General features: G+C 44.3%; 2 non-coding genes across 2 annotated transcripts; both read right to left on the bottom strand.

Moving 5' to 3' along the window:
• Window positions 1-9461: 9461 nt before the first annotated feature.
• Window positions 9462-9534, bottom strand: trnav-cac (transfer RNA valine (anticodon CAC)). The gene has a single exon. It is a non-coding gene; the product is annotated as a tRNA-Val (tRNA).
• A 1632-nt stretch (window positions 9535-11166) lies between these two features.
• Window positions 11167-11261, bottom strand: trnai-uau (transfer RNA isoleucine (anticodon UAU)). The gene is made up of 2 exons: window positions 11223-11261; window positions 11167-11202 (listed from the first exon to the last, which is right to left on the bottom strand). It is a non-coding gene; the product is annotated as a tRNA-Ile (tRNA).
• Window positions 11262-21159: the final 9898 nt, after the last annotated feature.

Genomic DNA, 21159 nt, shown 5'->3' with positions numbered 1-21159 from the left:
TTACACACACCCAACAAGAGTCCAACTATTCACTTTGTTGTTTGGCATAAGTGCGACACAAAGTCATGAAGGCATTTTTGGACAAGTCCATACAAGGTCCCTCCAGCATCAGTTCCCATAAAAGCATCTGGCTTGTCAGCTTCATGCTTTCTTATCTTCCAACTCCTGGTCCATTTTCGTTTTCCTTCAAACTTCACCGCGGTTCGGATTGTTAGCAGTAGTGTGTAAGGGCTCTTCCACCTGGGAGAAAGAGAGAGCTTTTTTTTTTTAGCTCCTTTACATATACCCTATCACCGGGTTGGAAAGGATGCATGTTCTCGCTTTCCACAGGGGTATGCGCCTCTCTCACTCTCTCATGCTGCTCCGCGGCCGTATTGAACAATGCTTGTGTATACTCTAAGGTCTGCTCATCATTCCGGATCAAGGCCAGTCTCTCAGTGGTGACAGGAAGTCGACTCCCAGTAGCTGCGGGGAGACCCATAAGGATTTAATGAGGGGTCAGACCAGTGACCCTATTTTTCGTGTTCCACATAGAATATAGCACTATAGAAACAACCGCTGACCAGGATAGCTTATTGTCCTGGCATACCTTAGATAGGGCTACTTTCAAGTCCCCATTCGTCCTTTCTACTCTTCCTGATAAAGGATATGTAATTTCCTTTGCAAGCTCATGGGCTGCACTAAATCTTTCACGGTTCGACCCGTGAAGTGTGTTCCCCAGTGACTGTTTATTCCCATGGATTTCCCGTAGCGGGGCATTATTGCCCTCCATAATATTTTACCACTGTCCGAGCACCATCTTTTCTGCGGGATAGGCTTCCACCCGTCGAGTAAACATGTAAACTATTTACTAGCATGTATTTATACCCCGATACTGACGACATATGTACGAAAATAATTCGCAAATTTTTAGATGTTCTTTTAGGCACCGGGAGATGTTCGAATTTCGCCGGTGATTTGCCCTGATTATTTCTCTGGCAAATTATGCACGCAAGCGCAATGTTCTGTATTGTAGGTGATAACGCGGGTGCGTACCCTTGCTGATCGATTGCATGCTGCATCCCTCCTTTGCCCTTGCTGGCCTGTGCATGCGCAAGGCGACACTGGGGCAAAGACAAGCTTCGATGACACTCCACCCTCCCGTCCGGGTGGAACCAAAAACCATACTTATAGTGACATTGGGCCTTTTCCCATGCCCGCCTTTCCTGAGGACTGGTATTTTGCGGTGCTACCTGAAGCTTAGAGGGCTCTGAGACAGGCAGAGGCGTGGTTTGCAATTGGAGAAGGCCTTGTAAAATAGGCTATTGAGTTAAAGCAGCTTTCTTTGCGGCTTGGTCCGCTCGGGTATTTCCCTGTGATATTTCATCGGCTGCATTGTTGTGTGCCTCACGTCTGATAATTGCTAGCTGCTTAGGCAGTTGAATAGCTTCGGGAAGTTTCAATACTACTGGTGTATTTTAATGGACCTTCCCGCTGAGGTAATGAGACCCCAAATTTTCCATATTTGGGCAAAATCATGCACTGCCCCAAAGGCGTAACGAGAGTACGTATATATATTGGCCACCTGATTCCTTACGGCATCATGGTAATCGTGAAAATAATGACGACAGTAGCCGACCATTCCCAGGAAGGAAAGTACTTCATTCTTCGTCTTAGGCGGCGGTAATCGAAAAATGGCCTGTACTCGGTCCAGCCCTACCGCTCGAAATCCAGTCTTCAAGCGGAAACCAAGGTATTTCACGTGTGACTGGCAGAATTGTAGCTTCGATCTTGACACGCGAAGTCCGCGAGAGCCTAGAAATTGGAGCAAAGTTTTCGAGTCTTTTAGTAGAAGACGCTACTAAGAGATCATCAGCATATTGTAGCAAAGTATATTCTCCTTCTAGTTGACACTCGTCCAAATTGTGCTTAACCACTGCTGCATACACGACTGGGCTTTCGGTGTACCTCTGGGATAATCGAGTCCAAGTATATTGCTGTCATTTATAAGTAAAGGCAAACAAATATTGGACATCTGGATGGAAGGGGTTGGAGAAAAAGGGCGGGAACACAGTATTCACTTATATTGTCTGATATATGGTAAGACTGCATTCATCTTCAGTGTGACACAATGATCTCTTACAGCTAATACCATGCCCACATGCGTCTTGTTTAGAACCCATAGTTTTGCGTATATTGCTTCTAATACCAGAGGGGCTGCTGGACTTGGTGCTTCGGATAGTTGCTGTCTGAAGAGGAAGGTAGGAAATGCCGGACATATATACTCGTCCCTCTTCAGGCCCAAACCAGTCTAATTCCTTTGTTCGGTCTATGCTTGTTGCTGATTGAAATCGTTTCATCATTGGACCTATTTGTTTTGTGTGGTGAGGCGAGCGTATAGCAATGGTTAAATGAGGTACTGAATCTGTCTCCTGACGAGACAGGGGCCGCTGCTCCTCAGTTAAGTATACCGGAATACCCAACCCTTCCTTTCCGAAGTAGAGATAATGTTGCGGGTATATTTCGCTCCTCTGTCCCTCAAAAGTGAATTCCCTCTGTCTGTACTGCGGGTCATCATCTCCAGAATACCAGGCGTACAGTGCAATCTGGAGCTATACTGCACTATCTGCAGCTAGCAAGACAAGGCGTAAATGCATTCCGTGGGCATCCTCTTCTTCAGGGCCTGACCTATTCGAGTTAGCGCTTCGAGGAAGGGGTTACCTTCCAGCTCCCAGCAGTATAGCACACAATTTGGGGCAATTTTAGGTTCAATAAGCAAAGAGGTTAACTGGTGTATACTGGGGGAAGACACTTTCATATACATGCCCTGAGGGGCACAATAAATTGTAGCTCCCAACTTACAAAGAGCTTGGCGTCCTAATAGAGGCAAGGGAGTGGTCTCGGAGACTATTAGGGTCCCTTAGAAGAAGAAGAAGAAGAAGAAGAAGAAGAAGAAGAAGAAGAAGAAGAAGAAGAAGAAGAAGAAGAAGAAGAAGAAGAAGAAGAAGAAGAAGAAGAAGAAGAAGAAGAAGAAGAAGAAGAAGAAGAAGAAGAAGAAGAAGAAAGCTCTTAACTCCGAGTGGAATCATTGGACGCAGTCGTGACTGCGTTTTTTTGCAAGGCTTCCTTATTTTTATGAGGCCGAGTTGCTTGCTCCACGGATAGAAAGCGTGCAAGGGCGGCGGCTGCATTGGAACTCGGGAGCCTTCGCTCCGAATTGCGGCTCTGATGTCACCACGTAACCATTCTGCGGATTATCACCCAGAGTCAGGGCAATCTTTCCCGATAGGTTAAGTTAATGAAGTCCATGAGCTCAGCACGCTTGCAGGTGGCAGCGCCAATACAGTCGTCGATGTAGCGAAGGAAAAGATGTTTCCCCACTCCACTTTTTCTGTTTTTCTCTCTCTCTCTGCCCATCACTCTGCTTGTTCTCCATCTCTCTCTGGTGCTCCCCTCCCCCTTTCTTTCTCTCTAGGCCTCCCATCCCATTATCCTTTCCCTTCCCCAGCTCTGTATCCCTTTTGTCAAACAGTTATCCAGCTTTCAGCTTTACCCACCCCCGCCGGTCTACTCCTATCTTTTCGCATTTCCCCTCCCCCCCCCCCCCCACTATTTTCAAATGTCTTACTATCTCTTCTTTCGGTTAGTCCTGACGAAGGGTCTCGGCCCGAACCGTCGACAGTGCTTCTCCCTACCGATGCACCCTAGCCTGCTGCGTTCCACCAGCACTTTGTTTGTGTTGCTCTCTCCCCTCTCAATTTGTTCTGCTGGCCTTGCGTGTTCCCTGCAGGGGTTGCTCCGACATTCCGTAGCCCGATGCCCCCTTTCCCCACGTTTCCTGCATATGTCCTGGGAATCCCTTCTTTGACCTTGAGTCTGCTTCTTTTTTCAATTCCCCCTTCCCTGCTCTTACTGGTAAAATCGTGTCTTGTGGAGCAATCCCGGGGGCTAACAAATAGACTTTCCCGATCCATATTCACCGGCGTGGTGAATATTTCCGCCCAAGGCTTAGCCTGCCAATTCAAAGCCATCATAAAAAAAAACATAAAAATCTGCGTTTGATGGGGCAGCATGCAATTAAGCAAAGTTTGTAATTCCAGTAGTCCGTTGTCCTCCAAGGGCACACCTGCATATTCTTTCCACGTATTCCGAAATCAGACTATAAAATCAGGGGTGTCCTCATCCTTCTTGTGCTGGCATCGAATCACCTCCACTGAATCCTCATGTCTTTGTGCTGCCCTCATGATGGTGACCTTACCCCTATTCTGTAACCACTGCTCTAGTCATTCATTTCCTTGAGGTACCTGCATATCATCTGTCCGCTAATCCACATTCGCTCCAGATGTGACCGGTACGGTATATCTTAGGGCCACCCAAGAGCTGCCATAAGCACATCTCAACAGAATTCGTACGTCACATGGCAAGAGGTGCCACAGGTTGCAGTGCTGGGTCCATTGTTATTTGCCATTTATATCATTGATCTGGATGATCATGTGGTAAACTGTATCAGCAAATTTGCTGATGATAAAAAAGATTGGAGGTGTAGTGGACAGTGAGGTAGGGTTTCAAAGCTTGCAGAGGGATCTGCACCAGCTGGAAAAATGGGCTGAAAATGGCATATGGAGTTTAATACAGACAAGTGTGAGGTATTGCACATGTGTGAGGTATTGCACTTTGCAAGGAAAAAGCAAGGTAGAACATACAAGGTAAATGGCAGGAAACTGAGGAGTGCAGTAGAACAGAAGGATCTGGGAATGTAGATTAAAAAAAACGTGGCGTCACAGGTAGATAGGGTCGTAATGACAGCTTTTGGCACATTGGATTTTATACATTAATGTATTGAGTATAAGAGTTGGAATAGTATGTTGAGTTTGTATAAGACATTGGTGAGGCCGAATTTGGAGTATTGTGCGCAGTTTTGGTCACCTAATTATAGGAAGGCTATTAATAAGGTTGAAAGAGTGAAGAGAAGGTTTACAAGGGTGTTGCCAGGACTTAAGAAACTGAGTTACAGAGAAAAGTTGAATAGGTTAGGACATTATGCCCTGGAGCGTAGAAGAGTGAGAGGAGATTTGATAAAGGTTTAAACTGGACGGGATCGATACTTATAACGCAGCACGATCAGAGCGTCTGAGATGCCTATAAAAGATAGTTCCATGTCCATTGGGGCATGTCACTCGAAGTCTTCCTTATCCATGCCCAGGAATTCCGTTAAACATGGCAGCCAAGGAAAATAGAACTGGAATATGAAAGCAAACGTGCGAAACATAAGCCGGTGATCGAAAAGAAACACATAACAGTAAAACACAAACGTTTGAAGAGCTGACGAGGTGGCCGCGAAGGTAAGGCAATGGACTGCTAATCCATTGTGCTTTACATGCGAGGGTTCGAATCCCATCCTAGTCGTAACAGTTTTATCTGGGGGATGATGTATTGAAGTTATCACTTATTAGAATTCCGAGCCTCCACCTTTTGTTATACAGAGTGCTTGGCTGGAAATCATGAAAATCAACGTTTTTTCTATTAAAGCTTGCTAGTAAATTTGGCAATAATACCAGAAGATATAGATGACGAATTCAGCCATTCCGTCCATTCCATCATGGCTGATATATTATCAGCCGTTCTCCTGCCTTCTCGCCGTCACCTTTGACACGCTTCATAATCAAGAAAATGTCAATCTCCACTTAAAATGGGATTGTATTTAAGAGGCGAGAGGTAATGTTACAGCCTTAAAGGACCCTGGTCTGACCCAACTTGGAGTACTGTACTCAGTTTTGGTCACCTCACTACAGGAAGGATGTTGAAACTGTAGAAAGGATGCAGAGGAGATTTAGAAGGATGTAGCCTGGATTGGCTAGCATGCCTTATGAGAATAGTTTGAGTGAACTCGGCCTTTTCTCCTTGGAGCGACGGAGGATGACAGGTGACCCGATAGATGTGTACAAGATGATGAGAGGCATTGATCATGTGGCTAGTCAGAGGCTGAAATGGCTAGCACGACAGGGCACAGTTTTAAGGTGCTTGGAAGTATGTACAGAGGAGATGTCAGGTTTAGGGTTTTTTTTTTCGCAGAGAGTGGTGAGTGCATGGAATGGGCTGCCGGCGACGGTGGTGGAGGCGGATATAAAAATGTATTTTAAGAGCCTCCTGGAAAGGTACATGAAGCTTAGAAAAATATTGGGCTATATGTAGCCCCAGGTAATTTTTAAATTATAGACATGTTCGGCACAGGCATGTGGGTCGAAAGGATGTATTGTACTGTAGGTATTCTATGTTTCTATAAAAATAACCATTGAGTTGGCTCCACAGATATCCCCCCAATGAACTTCACATATCCATAATCTTCGGGTGACAAAACTTCATTCTCATGCCTGTTCTAAAGGGAGTCCTAATATTCTGAGGTTGTGCTCCGTTGACTCTAAACTCACGCACAATTGGAAAATCCTTTCCATGTCCAGTCTACCTAGGCTTTTCAATATTTGATAGGTTTCAATGAAAACCCTAACTCCTTCGTCTAAACTCCAACGAGTACAGGGTCAGAGTCATAAAACGATCCTCATACATTAAAGCTGTCATTCCGGATCATTCTCGTCACCGTCCTCTGGACCCTTTCCAATGCCAGGGCATCAGTTTTTAGATAAGGGACACAGACTGTTCATCTTGTTCCAGGCGCGGTCTGACCAATGCATTATAAAGACTCAACATTACAGCATCACTCTTGTACTCTGGTTCTCTCCAAATGAATGTTGGCATTGCATTTGCCGTCCTTACTACCAGCTCAGCCTGCGTTTACCCTTTCGGCAATCCTGCACAGGGTCTCCCAATTGTCTTTGCACCTTCCATATTTGAATTTATTTCCCGTTTAGAACTTAGTCTACGCCTTCAACAAAGTGTATATCCATTCAAATCCCGGCACGATATTACATCTGAAAATCCGTTGCCGAGTATGTTCTCGTCATGCGATACAGTGGCATGTAAATGTTTGGGCACCCTGTTCAAAATTTTTATTACTGTGATTAGCTAAGCGAGTGAAAGATGACCTGAAATAGAAAAGGCATAAAGTTAAAGATGACACATTTCTTTAATATTTTAAGCAATATTATTTTTTTTAAAAAAATCCTACTTTTACAGTTTCAAAATAACAAAAAATGAAAAGGGCCTGAAGCAAAGGTTTGGGCACCCTGCATGGTCAGTACTTACTAACACCCCCCTTGGCAAGTATCACAGCTTGTGAACGCTTTCAGTAGCCAGCTAAGAGTCTTTCAATTCTTGTTTGGGGGATTTTCGCCCATTCTTCCTTGCAAAAGGTTTCTAGTTCTGTGCGATTCTTAGACCGTCTTCAATGCACTGCTATTTGAGGTCCATCCGCAGATTTTCGATGACGTTTATGTCGGGTGACTGTGAGGGCCTATGCAAATCCTTCAGCTTGCGCCTCCTGAAGTAGTCCATTGTGGATTTTGAGCTGTGTTTAAGACGCCGGCTGTTGGCGTAGTGGCATCAGCGCTGGACTACGGGGCGAATGGTCCAGAGTTCGAAGCTGCCATTTCTTAATTACACTACGAACTGAGAAAGCAGCTGTCTGAAAACGCTTTGCTTTCTTCATATAGCCTTCTTCTGCTTTGTGGGAATCATTTATTTTAATTTTCCGAGTTCTATACAGCTGCTTAGAGAAGCATATGGCTGCTGATTATTGGGACACGATTTGAGGAAACAGGGTATTTATAAAGCTTTGAAATTTGCATCACCTAGGTTTTCCTAACGATAATTATAAACAAGCGATAGCCCTGACGAGCTAGTTAAGGTCTGAGACCTTTGTAAAACGTTATCTGAGAGCTCAAATCTTTGGGGTGCCCAAACATATGCATGCTGCTCTTTTCCTATTTTTCACGCAAAATTTGTACAAAACAAAAAGTAATACACTAATCTTGCTTAAAACGTTGAAAAGAATGTTTCATCTTTAACTTTATGACTACTCACTGAACTATTCAGAGTGACACAATCTTTGACCGGGGCTGCCCGAACATTTGCATGCCTCTGGACATGAGGCACAATATCCGGACCGAAAAATCACAAAACCTCCAATGTTGCCATGGAATTTTGCATGCAAACTCGTGACTGGTGAGCAGGACAAGTTACCACTGTCAATATACCATCCATCTGTTCGTTGACGTCCAATGGCGAGGTGTTATTTTTCTCCTGGACTACACCGATATCCCAGGATACATTTTCACTGATCATTTTTCAGTGGCAGACATTTCAAACTTTACAAATCCACTGTGGGGATCCTGGAGTAAAGCATCACTGGTAATTATGTTGCCGAAATGTTAAGCAATATAATTGTGCCGGTATGATCAGAATGACAGACCGTAAGGTTTTAATAAGGTGATAGAGTTAAGAGTGTAGCCGGGGCAAGATCGGGAGTTATTTCGGAGTAACTCTACACGGGTTGCTCGTTCAGTCAGGGCGGAGCGTATTCCGAGATAAATACTTATTCTTGACGTTCACGTTTGCGGAAGAACCTCCACGGCCAGTTGCTGACCTTTATGCAGGCGTGGGATATTTCGCCCATGTTTTAAGTTTACATGAAATCACAACAACTTCGATATATTCAAAAGGGCCGTGATCCCAACCGATGTGCGATCTCCCACCGTCACCTCGTCCCAAAATAGACAGTGCCACAGTATCCCGTTTCCTTGTGCTACATTACCGTCATTATACAGGAAGGTTTTAACCAAACTTTTCGACATTCCCACAGAAACCCGATGTCAGCGTTGTGATCAGACCTTCCTCATTGGATCTTGAACAGGAATGGAATGTGCGATACCAATAGTAAGAAATTTGACTTCTGTCTGCGCTGCAATATCATCGGAAGATCGCAGATTCGAGTCCTGAAGTATTCGGTGTTGATGTTACCAACTGTTTTCACCGCCGCAAACAAATATTTGCGCGTCTGACATGGGGTGGCTGTGATTCTGCTCGCCACGGAGAAAACAAAGATTTCGCCGTTGATGGAGAATATGATCAGATGTCTGTATGGTGAGACGAGGAAGGAGTGGAATACAGGGGGGAGGGAAAAAGAAAGCGATTTAACATTTGAGGGTAGGTTTGAAATTTTGCAGCACACGGTTATTATTCATGATGTTTGTCTGGATGGGAACATCTGAGATGCGAGCTCCGTTGAAACCACAATGCATCCTCATGTGACAATACATGACAATAGGATTGAAGGCTAATTCTCCCGTTACGCAGTGTACGTTATCCACGAACCTCCTTAGGTTTAAATCCGTTTATGTTCTCCTGTAAATTATATATAATTACTATTAATTCTTCTTTCTTTAATTTACTTTTGCCAGGTTTGAAATACAATGCGCTACTGATAGAAAAGCGAATGTTCATTATAATTACACATGGATGACAATACACTTGAACACAAACTGAAAAATTGAGTCTCAAGTTCATTTGAAGTACTGAAGCCCAAACAATGTTTCTGCCCCGGATTGAACTGGGGACCTTTCGCGTGTGAAGCGAACGTGATAACCACTACACCACAGAAACCCTGCAAAGCGCTCAATGTTCTGCGCTATTGAGCAATGACCTGAGGCAACCCCTGCCCGCTCTGCTCTGAAGTACAACAATAAGTACAAAGCATTGTCCACCGTTCCTTTCCGTTTTCGGTAACAAGTATTAAACTTATGCACCATATACAGAGATATGTATTAACAATTTGCTGTGGGGTGTTGGTTAAGGCGCGACATGTAACAGTTAACTGAACTAGGTTGCATATATGAGGCAAGGAATTAACACAACTTCCGTATTCCAGCTTCCAGCAGTCTCCACAGGTGGCGCTCCGGCCCACCTGCTAAATTTACAAGTACCTTTAAGATTTCTCACCCTGTCTCTCTCGTCCGTTCTCATCACCTCAGATTACAAGTTAGTTGAAGCAAGTGAGTGAACCATGTGCCGGTACATTTATAACAAACAGGACGCGTTACAAGCCAGGGTTATTTGTGAGATGATGCCAGCTGTGGAGTAACGAATCACAGCCAATCGTCCCACCGAGTCCGCACTGACATCAGACACACCATCACCACTGATATTTCATTAATGATCACCGTCCAATATGTCCTTCGGATCGCAACCAGACCAAGACATTAACGGCCAATTAAACGACCTATTGTGAACGAAAATTATATTGGCAACCACCAGCCTTCAGGAACGGAGCGGCAAGTCGATCAGCTGTGAGGTCGCGGTGGAGTGATCTCTCTCCAGCCGGAAGGACGTCAGTAGAATAGAGGGAGGTGTCGTCTCTTTAACAGAGGCTGGTGGACTCGGGACATGTGAGCAGGTATTTTATCATTCGGTTCAGAAATAATGCAGGTTGCAGATTCATGTTGAGAGAGAGAGAGAGAGAGAGAGAGAGAAGAGAGAGAGAGAGAGGAGAGAGCGAGAGAGAGAGAGAGAGAGAGAGAGAGAGAGAGAGTGAGAGAGAGAGAGAGGGGGAGGGGAGAGAGAGAGGGGGGGGGAAAGAGGGAGAAGAGGAGAGAGAGAGAGAGAGAGAGAGAGAGAGAGAGAGAGAGAGAGAGAGAGAGAGAGAGAGAGAGAGAGAGAGAGAGAGAGAGAGAGATCAGCATCCCGATACCATTTGCGGCCATTGAGGCTACAATTAATATCTGTCTTTTAGCGTGTGCCTAAAACAATTCGCCGAAGCAAGTGAATATTGAGTTTATTCGACAGCACAATGAACCAAGGTGAGGTGTAATTAGAGGGTTTCATAAGCATGGCTTCAGGAAGGGTAGGGTTCGTTGCTTCGCCATTTGGTTAATTGAACTAAGAAGACAGGAATGTGGGTTACGCGTGATGCCTCGATTCAGCAAATAAACCATCTGCTCAGACACCTTCAACAACGGGAAGTGAGGCTACGCGTGTTGAACTAAAGAACCAAACAGGGAGATTGTCTGTAGCCCTGCGGGCACATGCCTTTTAGTGAATAAGGGAGGATCTCCTGCAACGCTTGTAAACTCACACTCGCCTTCTCAGGTCAAAATCAAAGGTGCATCGATTCGAAGTTAAACACAAATAATAAGCGGGGTGTCTCAGAAGCACAAAATCAAATGTAACATTTCAGTGGAATGCTCAGCTGGAGAGTCGTCAAGTCACCAGGGCGTTGCAAGCATTAAAAATCACAAGTGCTCTAGGTGAGGCTCGAACTCACAGCCTCGGCATTTCTCCGCCGTGTACTGTCATATAAGTACCCGCGCGCTAACCGATTGCGCCACTAGAGCCCACTGAAGCAAACGCGAATTTTTACATATGGAAAGAAAATTTAGAAGAAATTTACAGATTTCATAGAGCATAGAGCCTAAATATGTACAGCGCGTGAAAGGGCCGTTCGGCCTACAATGTTTTGCCATACGAGTTAAAAAGCAAATCAAAGGCACTCAAATCAAAGGAACAGGGGCAGAGAAAAGCAAGAACAGAAAATACAGAGCAGAAACTAATTCAGGAGTTTGAGGGGATCCTGCAATATTACCAGTTCATTGTCGCATTTAGTGAAAGTGTCAAGAGGAAAGTCATCCAGAGACAGAGAGGATTTTGCACTGTAACATGAAGTCAAAATGATGCCTATACTAATTCCGAAATCTGAAGTGCAGAGGAAAACTAAAGCCCGGTTTTCACCCTGCTTAGAATCTTTTTTTTACCCGCTTCCTTCGCGTCACGTTGGATTAAATAAGTAAATCCGGACGCTGATTATGATGATGATGATGATGATGATGATGATGATGATGATGATGATGATGATGATGATGATGACGCGGACCATACACTCCCCTGGCGCCCCCTGTCAGCGGCAGAACCGCCGGCGTGCGGAACAATGGCGGGAAATGTTCCAGCCAGAACAGAATATGTGGAAAAACACACACCACACCACACCACACACCACTCACATACACGCACTCACACACACACACACCCACACACACACACAACACACACACACACACACACACGCAGAGTTACGAAAAAGAGAACACGGTCGGGTGACAACGGTCAAATGACGATGTTACTGTTGCACAAACTAAAGAAAATCTGCAGAAATGGGAGGTCCAAGGCAACACACAGTGCGAACAGGAAGATCTCTGCTGAGAATTGTGTGCGTGATGTTGCAGATGTAATAGAATTTTTTGAGCATGTCAAAGCTGCCTGAGGTCAGACGAAAGTTGTGAAGAAATATTTCAAGCTGCCAAGTAATGGGCAGTCTGGTTAAATAATTCATCCTGTACCTGTCTGTCTCTGCTACAGGGTGAGAACTTAAGGTTCAGACACTTTTACAGATTTCATCCATAAATCTGGCACTGAATCATCATTTGTGATTATCTTCATCTTTTCTTCAATTTACATTTTACACAATTATATTAATCAATGTACCCATGCACACACCCCAAACATGTTATCCCCAAGTACGTGAGCACCCCCATATCCACGTTTTTGTGGGTGTATCTGGGGTTTCAGTCAGATTTGGCGTGATCTTGATATGTCTGCGGATTTGGCGGTCTCCTCATGGTTTTTGAGATGCCTGGGGTTTTTGCTGTCAAGGCAGCCATCCTCGTGTTTGAAACCATCCTGTGCCTGGATCATCCAATGTGTGGGTTGAGGTGTACATGCATTTTGGGGTGCGCTCTTATTTAGAGATCTGCGAAGATTTGGGGGTTCACACGGATTTTTCGTGATCTGTGCATATTTAGATGTGTACTGTCGAGTATGAGGGTACACAGGGGTCTGTGATGAGAAGTAAATCTCATTGTGTCTGCCGATCTGCAAACAAATTTGGGGCATTTGTGAGGGTTTTTTTAATGTCGAGACAGCCATTTTCTGAACTGGTTGAAATGATTCCTGCTCTGAAATAATCCATTATGCGTTTTGGAAGTGTCAGCGTGTTTTAGGTGCGCACTGATTTAGGGATTGCGCCGATTTATGTGGATGTTTTCGGAATTCTGAGATCTCACAGAGTTCGGTGTCTGCGAATTTAGAGTTGTGACTTGTCTAAATTTTGCATCATTTGCAGATACTTTGATAATACATATACTTTTAATGTGCAACAGTGTTCTAATTACTTTATGGTGGCGGCAGCAATTTGGTGATCTGTTTGAAGTGATCCTTGCTCTTGTAAAATCTAATGTGCATGTGCCATGTCAACGGGCTTGTGGTGCAGACTGAAATTGGAATTGCGCCGGTACAGGGAGCAAGGGTGAATATGTGGCTCCACGCAAATTTGCAGTACATCCATACTTTTGTGCAGTGGTTGATCTCCAAATGAATTTTGGGGTATATGTGGATTTTTAATGTCGAGGCCGGCATTTTCTGAATTATTTTAAATGATTCCCATTCTGAGATTATGCATTGAGGCGTGTCAGAGTGATTAGGGTACGCACCGATTTGGGGTAGCCCAGATTTAGGACGTTACCTACAAATTTGCGAAGCACAATATTTTACGCAGCCATCATGTGTACTGTTAGAAATTATTATTTTCTGGGATTATGTAAAACGCATTTGAGGTTCCCAGTGGGTTTGATACACACGTGGATATTCGGTGTGCTCTTTTTCGAGGATGTTTGCGTATTTGGGGTGCACATGAGGTTGAGATGCGAACTTAATTGGAAATTGCGCAGACTTATGGGTTTCTTCCCCGATAAAGGGATGCAAACTGATTGGGGGTTTGTGCATCTACACTCCATCCGCCGAACAGGCGGTATCTCCAAGTGGTCACCCATTTTAATTCCACTTCCCATTCCCGTTGCGATATGTCCATTCATGAGTTCCTCCACTGTCACGATAAGGCCACACTTAGGTGCGAGGAACAACAGCTTATAATCCGTTTGGTTAGCTTCCAACCTGATGGCATGGACATTGATTTTCTCAAACCTCTCCTTCACCATTTCTACCCCTTTGTCCCTCTCACTTAATATCTCCTTGGCCGCCATAGCCTCAATATGGTCCTGCTCCCCTTATCACATTTTCTTTTATTTCCTCCATAGCTTTCTGTCTCTTTCAGCAATCAACTTCCTAGCACTTTGCTTCATCCATCCACCTCCAAGTTTCACCTATCGTCTGGGGTTTCTCTTTCCCCTCACACCATCTTTCAAATCTACTCCCTCTTTTTATTCCCTTCAGTCCTGCTGAAGGGCTTCGGCCTGAAACGTCGACTGTCTTCTTTTCCATAGTTGCTGCCTGGCCTGAGAAGTTTTTCCAGCATTTGGACTAATCCCGCCCACCCCCCGCCCCCCGTTTTGTTAGGTATTCAGTTATATGGGGCAGTAATGTACAGCATACAAGACTGCATATACCTTTGTTCCAGCTCATCGCATTTAGCCGACTCAAGGAGTTGGGTAAATCTCCAGTTGAATTCTATGCACAGGGGAGGAAGTTAAAATATGGTGTCTTAGGAAAGCATTCCTGTGAATGACCGGGACACGCTGTTACATTATCACACTGGACCGTGTTAAGGCTCCAGAGACAACAACATTATCATCATGGTTAATGATGGTCAAATTCATGTGCACCCTCATACTCAGCAGCAGTATGCACGTATCTCGACAATGCGTGTGAGTCCCAAAATCTGCGCACTTCCCCAAGTAAGGACGCACATTCGATGACCCAGACGAAGAATCATTTCAAACACAAAATGGCTGCCTTGACACTAAATGCCCCACGTATCCCAAAGGTCGTGAGCAAATCACCAAATTCGCCGACACACATAGATCAACCCCAAATCCTTAAGAACTCCCAGATACAACCACAGAACCGTGGTGACTCCATATTCGCCGACACAACCCCAAATATGCTATACACAAATACGAGCGCATCCCCATATTCAAGAACAAATTCCAAAATCTTGTGCATCCATGTGCACCCCGAGACCCTGTGCAACCTATTTTCGCTGACACGCCTAATTTCTGCGCAATCCCCAATGCAGCGCGCACCCGAAACCCGCTGACACCCCCACATGGCCATGAGATTTTTCCGAGCAATCTACATTCGAAAACAGTTGACAAATTGGCAGCCTCGACGTTAACAATCCGCACTCAACACATTCGTGTGCAAATCTTGATCCGCCAACACACCCCAAATGTGTATCCCCCAAATACGTGTGCAAGGCCATGTTTGAGACTAAATTTCGAGTGATGTTTAAGTTTCTTCCTTAAATCTCACCGGCGGTTCTTTTTTCGCATTCCCTTTAAACTTGCAGCAATTTTCAAATGCACAGCGCAGTACCTTTAAATGTAAATTTAAATTATGTTGGAATACTGTTATAGAATTAGACCAATAGTCCGTTAAGTTACCCAGCCCTCCGGATTATCGGAATTTACATTAGCAACGTCTTTGCATTGATAAATCAAAACTGCCCGCCATGAATCCACAAAACACTTGCACATCACCAAATCAGTGCGCACTCCAAAGACACTGACACTCCACATTTTAGATAATTCCAAAGCCGAATTCATGTCCAACAGTTCAGAAATGGCTGTTTCGATATTAAAATTCGCACCCCTCGAAATTACGATTGCAACTGTTGATTGGTAAACAAACAACACCAGGAATATAGGAACATCATAACATCTAATTACGTCCCCGTAATTGACTATAGACCCCTAATTTGGCGCGTATCCCCAAATCCTTGTGCATATTTGCCGCCAAACCCTAAATCTACGCACATCCGAAATCAGTGCTCAACTGAGGACTTAACTTTATTTGAGGACTTCAACTTTCTATCCGTGCGCATTCCTTAATCCAAGTTCACACCATAGCAGTGTGCACCCCTTATTCGCCGACACTGCCTAATATTTGCGCGACACAATTCAGTGCGCACCCCAAAACCGCTAACATCCCGACATGCAGTTCAGAATCCTTACAAGAATTCAGAAAATGGATGCCTCGACATTAAAACACCGCACACTGCCCAAAATTCATGTGCAGCTTCAGATCCGCCATCACGCCCAAATCTTTATTTCACCCCAAATCCGTGTTTGCATGTACACAATCCCAAATCCTTATACACCTCAAATATGTGCACCACTTCAAATAGGAGCGCACCCTAAAATTCATGCAAATATTATAGCCGCGGAGAAAACCCACTTGCACTTTAGATTATCCCAGAGGAAGTATCATTTAAAATACTTCATGTTAAATTTCAAATTAAATTCATTATTCACGTGATCGAAATTAAACAACTTTGAAATTGGCACACCTCCAAACCGCAGACACCCCAAATACGTGAAAAATCCGTGTACATCTCCAAATGCAAATGCACAACTTCAAAACGGTGGACACACACCCGGTAATTATATTATTTCAAAAGAATAATTTTAGACATTCACAAGATGACAAAATCTGTGTACAACGAGCCCCACAAATGAATGTGAGGGTTGCAGCGTGATTGGGCTGCACATGGATTTGGTGATGTACACATGGATGCACATGGTGATGTTCGCTGATTTGGGTTGCCTTTTCGATCATGGGACACACACAGATTTGGTGAGTTGGCGGATCAAAATTTGCGCGCGGATTATTAATGTCGAGGCTGCCATTTTCTCAATTGTTTTTCTATTGATTGTTGCTTCGGGAAAATCTGATGTACAAGTGGCGGAATACGCGGGTTTCGGGTGCGCCCTGAATTGGCGATTGCGCAATTTTATTTTTTGTCCTTGAATATGGGTTGTACGCGGACTTATGGTGCATGGATTTAGTAGCGTTCTCTAATAAAGGGCTGCAAACATTTAGGGGAGTGCTCTGATATAAGGGTGCGCACCTTTTTAGGGATAGCAAATTTAGGGTAGTTGGCGAATATGTGAGTCTCCACGTTTTTGTGAGTGCATATCGATTTGGTGACGTGGCAGTTTTTACCGTTAAGACAGCCATTTTGTGTTTGCAATGATTATCCGTCTGGGTCATCTAATATGCCTGTGGTGTGCTCTCGTATTTGAGGATGTGCGCAGATTTGGGAGGAGCGGACGGATTTTAATGATCAGATTTTAGGTGTGCAGTATTGAATATGGGACTGCACACGGTTGACACGCAGATTTGGGTGTGTCGCCGATCTGCAAAAGGCTTTTGGCGCACATATGGTCATTTTCTGAATTGATTGACATGTTGCTTGTCTGAGATAATCCATTATGCATCTCGGGTGTCAGCGGGTATGGGGTGCGCACCGATTTAGGGCTGCTTTGGCATATATGGGTGGCAACTGATTTGCGATACGAACAGATTTAGTTAAAACAGCGGATTTGGGGGTACATACAGATTTGGTCTCTTTAGGAGAGTTTCGGCGAGAACGTGTGCACAGTCATCGGTGGATTTGGAACCACATACTTGTGCTTTCTGATTGGCAGGTTGCACAAGCTTGTATCAACCAATATACGTGCACAGGATGTGTGCACAGGATTTGGGGTGCACACGGGTGCCTGATCATTGGCGATGAGATCAGGTTTCAGTGTGTGTCGGCGCATGTGGGTGCACATGAATTTGTTGGTGTCGGTCGATTTGGGGTTGTGGTGAATCTCAAAGTCATTTCATTTATAGTGTATTTAATAATAGCTGCACTATGTTCTCGCGATTTCTTTAAGGTGAATGCTGTCACTCTAAAGTGACTCTTCCTTTGGGAAAATCAAATGTGTATACGTGGGTGTCAGCAGGTTTGGTGGTGTACACGATCGTAGATGCTCCCGGATATGGGGGTGTCTTTGGATTTAGTGTCCTGACAAATCTCACGGTTGTTTCATTGATAGCTTCTTTATTAATAAATACACTTGCAGTTTTCTACTCTGCACTTGCAGTGACTTTTAAGTTGGAGGTTGTTATTTTGTGAACTATTTGAAATTATTTCTCCTCTGATAATCTAATCTGAAAGTGGGAGGTGTTGACGGGTTCGGAGTGCGCACCCAGGTGTGCATACGGATTTAGGAGTGCATATGGATTTTTGGATGTCGGAAGAATTGGGTATAATGCCAAAATTCAAATTGTTTCTTTTATAGATACTCGGATACAAATTGGACTTTAACGTTGAGTTTTGTTCTTGCTGCTTTCAATATGGATTAAGCTCTCTTGTGAAATGTTTGAAATGATTCTAGCTCTAGGATAAATAATTGCACATGTTGGGGCGGTCTCTGATTTGGGGGTTCTCAGAGATTTTAACATGTGCGTGGCGAGTTTGGGTACACACGGATTTGGGTGGCGGTGGATTGGGGGGCGTGACGAATCACAAGGTTGTTTTTCGGATTTCGGACTCGTGATTTCGGATAATCCAGCGTGCATGTCGGTTTGTCGTCAGGATTGGGATGCATATGGATTTAGGGTGAGCTCTTATTTGGTCATGCGCACATATCTATGGTTGAATACGGATTTGGGAATGTGCGCAGATTTAGGCGTCTGTTGTCTAATATGGAGGCGCACAGGTTACATCCAGATTTGTGCGTGTAAAACGATTGGAGTCGCAGATGCATTTTGGGATGCGTGCTGATTTTAATGTCGAAACAGTCAATTTCTGCTCGATTTGAAATGATTCCTGCTCTGAGATAATCTATTATGCATGTTGGGGAGTCAGCGTGCATGGAGTGAGCACAGATTTTTGGGATTGCGCAGATTTAGGGCGGTGTCGGATAATATGCCCTCACACACCAGTCTGGGGATGCGAACAGATTTAGTGATGTGTACGACAATATAGAGGTGCGCACTTATTCGTAACGCTCATTGATCTAGGAGTGTGCAGGCCAGTGTGTGGATGTTTTCAGATTTCGGCGAATATGCCCTCACACACCAGTCTGGGGATGCGAACAGATTTAGTGATGTGTCGGACAATATAGAGGTGCACACTTATTCGTAACGCTCATTGATCTAGGAGTGTGCAGGCCAGTGTGTGGATGTTTTCAGATTTCGGCGAATATGCCCTCACACACCAGTCTGGGGATGCGAACAGATTTAGTGATGTGTCGGACAATATAGAGGTGCACACTTATTCGTAACGCTCATTGATCTAGGAGTGTGCAGGCCAGTGTGTGGATGTTTACAGATTTCGGCAAATATGTCCTCACACACTAATCTGAGGATGTGAACAGATTTAGTGATTCGGAATTATTAGATATCAGAAGGTTGTTTCATTCATAGATAATTTCAGAATCAATGCAACCTGAACATTCAGCAAAATTCTTCTAATTTTATGCTGGAGGCAGGAATTTTGTGAACTGTTCGAAATGATTCTTGCCCTGTGATACTGTACGGTGCAGGTACGGGTGTCAGCGGGTTTGCGATGCCCATTGAATTGAAGATTACACAGAGTTAAGGCAAAATATTCAAATATGTAGTGCAGACTGTTTTGGCGCTGCTCCTGGATTTGGGCCCGCGTCAGATTTAGGGGTGTGCTCTGGAATATGGGGTGTACACGGATTAGTAGATGAACACAGATTCGGGTGTCTCGGCGGATTTAGGATATCACATGGATTTTGGTGTGCATGCGCATTTGCAGTGTATTTGGGGATGTGACGAATATCACGATTCTGTCACTTGTACACTGGTGTATCTACGGATTTGGAGGTATGACGAATTTCGAGGCTGTTGCCTTGTGGCAGCAATATTGTGCGCTCTCCGAAATGACCCTCGCTCAACGATAATCCAATCTGCATTGGAATGTGTTACAGAGTTTGGGGAGAACAAATTCGTGATTGCATGTGGATTTGGGGTAGCACACGAATTGAACTGTCTGTGGATTTTTGTTTGCAACTCATGTGGTGGTTGCTTACGGATGTGTTGCTGCGCACAGAGTTGGGGAAAGAACTTGGGTTTCGTTCACATTGATTACGGGATGCACAAAGAGTTAGGAGTTTGTCCGCCAACGTGGCTAACACCATAATTTGGAGATGCACAAAGATTTAAGGATAAGTACGCCAAATAAATTTGCAGATATTTCATGTTTTTTAATACATTGGTGCACTTGGATTAGGGCTGCACACGGATTTCGTGTTGTCGGTCTATCCTATGAGCTTACATAGGAATTATGGAACTGTACTCTCAGATCCCTCGGCTCTCCCGCATTTCTCAATTCCCTACCGTTTATTGTATAAGTCTACCCAGGTAGGTCCGGCCAAAGTGCAGCGGCTCTTGATCCTATCTGGATGGAATGTCACATTAGATTCCAACTGCAAAATGTACGGCCCGTTTTTCCAGCTGCTTCGCTGACGCTGAAAATTTTCATAAACTACTCCGCTGTCCATTAACACTCTGAACCCAGGTGTCATCTGCAAATCCAGTTTATCATATTACAATTGGCTTATATATCCTGTTCCTGAGAATGTGTTTCAATAAGTTTGGAGTTTGGTGTTGCTGGATTTGAGGTGCATACTAATTTGACTTGAGGGCAGTGTGCAGATTTGAGGGTGTATGAATATTTTATCATTTCGTGAAATGGTTTTGGGCTAATCTAGTTTTCTAGTCGGTGTGTCCACGGGTTTCAAATTGTACATAGACATGAGGGTACAGACGGATTTGGAGGCGCGCACTGATCTCGGTGTTCTCACAGATTTGGTGTGTCTGTAGATTTGAAGGTGTGGCAAATCTGAAAGTTGTTCCATTTATAGATGCAGTAATAAAAATGCCATTTGAACTTCGACATCTGTCCTTGTGTTTCTCTTTTTTCTTCTTTAGGCAACCATTATGCCACAATTTGAAATGATTCTTAGTCTGAGATAATCGAATATGCACTTGGGTTTCTCAGCGGTTTCATACACACACACACACACGCTCGCACGCACACACACACACGCACGCACACACGGAGTTTGATGCGCGCTCTTGAGATGCGCGTATATTTTGGGGTGCACACGGATTTGAAAATGCCTACACATTTAGGCGTACGTTGTCGAATATGGGGATACACAAGTATTTCGGGTTACTCACAGATTTGGTTGTGTCAGAGGTTTTGAAGTAGATCACGATTTCTTGGCTGCGTGCAGAGTTTAAAGTCCAGGCAGCCACGTTCTGAACTGTTGGAAATGATTCCTGCTCTGGGAATATGTGGTGTGAATGTGAGAGGAGTCAGCGGGTTTGGGGTGCATACTGAATTGGACATTGCGATATTTAAGGTTACCTTCTCGAATATGTGGACGCAAATATGATCGAATATGCGGATCGAATATG

The sequence above is a fragment of the Hemitrygon akajei genome, unplaced genomic scaffold (assembly GCF_048418815.1).
Source record: "Hemitrygon akajei unplaced genomic scaffold, sHemAka1.3 Scf000140, whole genome shotgun sequence".
NCBI lineage: Eukaryota > Metazoa > Chordata > Chondrichthyes > Myliobatiformes > Dasyatidae > Hemitrygon > Hemitrygon akajei.
The sequence above is the reverse complement of the archived record's forward strand: the minus strand, read 5'-3'. Positions and strand labels throughout refer to the sequence as shown.